Below are 4,129 nucleotides of genomic sequence, written 5' to 3' on the forward strand. Positions count from 1 at the left end.
TAGTAATCTAAATATCTATCAATGTATCCCTTCTCATAGTAATCTAAATATCTATCAATGTATCCCTCCGCATAGTAATCTAAATATCTATCAATGTATCCCTTCTCATAGTAATCTAAATATCTATCAATGTATCCCTCCGCATAGTAATCTAAATATCTATCAGTGTATCACTCGGCATAGTAATCTAAATATCTATCAGTGTATCCCTTCTCATAGTAATCTAAATATCTATCAGTGTATCCCTCGACATAGTAATCTAAATATCTATCAGTGTATCACTCGGCATAGTAATCTAAATATCTATCAGTGTATCCCTTCTCATAGTAATCTAAATATCTATCATTGTATCCCTTCTCATAGTAATCTAAATATCTATCATTGTATCCCTTCTCATAGTAATCTAAATATCTATCAATGTATCCCTTCTCATAGTAATCTAAATATCTATCAATGTATCCCTCCGCATAGTAATCTAAATATCTATCAGTGTATCACTCGGCATAGTAATCTAAATATCTATCAGTGTATCCCTTCTCATAGTAATCTAAATATCTATCATTGTATCCCTTCTCATAGTAATCTAAATATCTATCATTGTATCCCTCCGCATAGTAATCTAAATATCTATCAGTGTATCCCTCGACATAGTAATCTAAATATCTATCATTGTATCCCTTCTCATAGTAATCTAAATATCTATCAATCTATGTACTCCTCGGCATAGCCAAGAGACAGCATCAAGGACCGACTCCGAGAAGGACCCGACAGGACAGCGCAATCGAGGGAGAGTCCTCAAGTGCTATCAGGGAAGGATCATCAAGGTGGAACTCAAAGTGGAACTCTGTTAAAAAGGCTCTTCTAGGTGTAACTCTGTTTAAGAGGATCTTCGAGGTGGAACTCAGTTAAAAAGGATTAAGGTGGAACTCTGTTAAAAGGACCATCAAGGTGGAACTCTGTTTAAAAGACCATCAAGGTGGAACTCTGTTAAAAAGACCATCAAGGTGGAACTCTGTTAAAAGGACCATCAAGGTGGAACTCTGTTAAAAGGACCATCAAGGTGGAACTCTGTTAAAAGGACCATCAAGGAGGAACTCTGTTAAAAGGACCATCAAGGTGGAACTCTGTTAAAAGGACCATCAAGGTGGAACTCTGTTAAAAGGACCATCAAGGTGGAACTCTGTTAAAAGGACCATCAAGGTGGAACTCTGTTAAAAGGACCATCAAGGAGGAACTCTCCCAGCCCAGAAGCGCCGGTTTCGCGAGGTCCCGGATGGAGCGCGGCTGTTCCGGCGGGGGCGTTGCCTCCCCTCGGCCATCACCGAAACTTTTGCGCTATATTTTCCTGCGAACTCGCTAGTTTTCCCTCTTCAGCGAATCTCGCAGCTTGATTAACACGCCGTTTTTTTCGAAGAAGGATATTGCATTTCGAGAAGATTTTAAGAAATGGGCGGAGAGGAGAGGCGGCGAGGGGTGGGGGGTAGGGGGGGGAGGATGCAGGGAGACGGAGGGGGAGTTGGATGACAATCTCTTTTTTTTGCTTTGAAATACGGTGGAGATGCTCTAATCTTACATGCACTTATGCATGCACACACACACACACACACACACACACACACACACACACACACACACACACACACACACACACACACACACATATATATATATATATATATATATATATATATATATATATATATATATATACATATATATATATATATATATGAACACACACACACACATATAAATATATACATGTTTATATGCATATATTTATATATTTATAAATATATGTATACATATGCATATATATATATATATATATATATATATATATATATATATATATATGTATATATATACATATATACATATATATACATATATATATGCACACACACATATATATATATAACACACACACACAAACACACACACATTCAGAAAAATCAGGGCTTTAAGCGGTGTCGTATCCTTTACTGATTTGACCTATAAAAATATAATGCAAAAAAGAAAAAGAAAAAGAAGAAGAAAAAACAAGCATATGCAGAGGTTCAGTGCCAAGCATAGTTAATCTATTAGGAAAGTGATTAATGAATAGAGTATACAAAATGTATATAATTCCTAATGATACATAACTAACATAAGAAAACTTGGTTCAGGAATGACGAACAAATATATTTTAACAGCGTTCAATAACAACAATAAAATCAACAAAAACAACACCAAAAAGTTAAAAAACAACAATATAATCAACCAAAGTAAAAATAATAATAATAAATAAATAAATAAATAAAAAATAAAATAAAAAATAACAACAGCATGGCTATCTCTTATATCAAAATAAACGGGACATGGCCCATAGCTGCGTTTGGTGAACACATACAATTTAATCAAACAGGAAAGCTATAAAAGAATGATAACTTTAATCTTAAGCGCTTAGTAATACCAGTAATACCAGAATCAAATAATTCGTTCCACGCCTCACAGTTTAAATCTACGCGCCATTTTCAAATCTTTACAAATCTGTTACATAAGACCATAAACTGGTTATATTAATAATTACAATGATATAATATAATCATAAAGTATAAAACTACTGTAAATTCCCTATAGAGACCAGTTACTATACAGGTCCAACGCATTTAAATCAAAATATTTCACTCAAGCAATTAAATCACTCGTATTCCAAAAAAGCAGGAATGAGATTCGGTAAATTATCCTGAATCATAATTATAAGGACATAGAGGTTTATGCAAAGTATATCAATATGCAAACCAAATTCGATTCCATATAATACAGTTTCTTTGCCTGGTTTGTCTGTCTGCTGAACCGTCTACTTGCTTGTCTGTCATCTGGATAGATTCTTTGTCTGTCTGTTTGCTTGTCTGTCTGTGGGTATAACATTCCAATAAACTTCATAAAAGCTTTATAAAGTCATAGAAAATCCCGTCAATCGTTATAACGCATAAACCATTTTGATCAGAGGAACTAGGAATAAAACACACACACACAAAAACAAACAAACAAACAAACACACACAAAATTACAGAGCGTCAACATGAAGCCACTCTGCATTCTTTCAGTACTTCAAACCATATAAAAACGCGTCACATCGCACCAGCTGTTAACATTCTTCAGTTTGAAATGAATAATGAGTCAGTAGAAAAATACCATACATAATACTAGAATAACTCAGAGGGCGCATACCTCCGCCAAGGCAATGGGATTACGGGTGCAATGAAAATATTCACACTTGAAGAATTACATTAAAATAATCTCTTTTTCAAGTACACTGATGACGTCCGTGTTTCCCTATCTCGCAATGCTAATGAATCCTTAAAAAAAATCCTAGATCCGTATCACTACCAAATTTTAATACCAAAGACACACTTCTGGTAAAAAAAATATAAAAATCCGAACATGACAGGATCTAAAATGGGCTGACACACCTCTGGCAAATTTTCCATAAAGATTTGTTTATAACTTTTAAAGTTATCCTGCTAACTAACCAACAGACTTACCAACGCTACCAAAAACATAACATCCTTGGTGAAGATAATAAACAACATCTCTGCATACCTCAGATACAAACGTGAATTATCACAGAGTGGAACAAATTGATTGCTTATATAAAATTATCTACAGCGTCAACAGCTGCGGACAGAGGCTAGGATCCTTGAAAATACTCTCGCTTGACCCGCCATGGACGCTCACCCGCTCCTCCTCCCACGCGTTCAGCGCTGCTTAAATAAACATAATGGATATAAAAAATGTATGTTCAGGAATACACGTTCACATTCTCTCTCTCTCTCACTCTGTGTGTGTGCATGTACACACACACACACACACACACACACACACACACACACACACACACACACACACACACACACACACACACACACACACACACACACACACACACACATATATATATATATATATATGTATGCATGTATGTATATGTATATTCATATGTATACATATTCATATGTGTGTGTGTGTGTGCGTGTATATGTGTATATGTGTATATATATATATATATATATATATATATATATATATATATATATATATATATATGTGTGTGTGTATATATATATATATATATATATATATA

This window comes from Penaeus vannamei, chromosome 22, assembly GCF_042767895.1.
Source record: "Penaeus vannamei isolate JL-2024 chromosome 22, ASM4276789v1, whole genome shotgun sequence".
Classification (NCBI taxonomy): domain Eukaryota; kingdom Metazoa; phylum Arthropoda; class Malacostraca; order Decapoda; family Penaeidae; genus Penaeus; species Penaeus vannamei.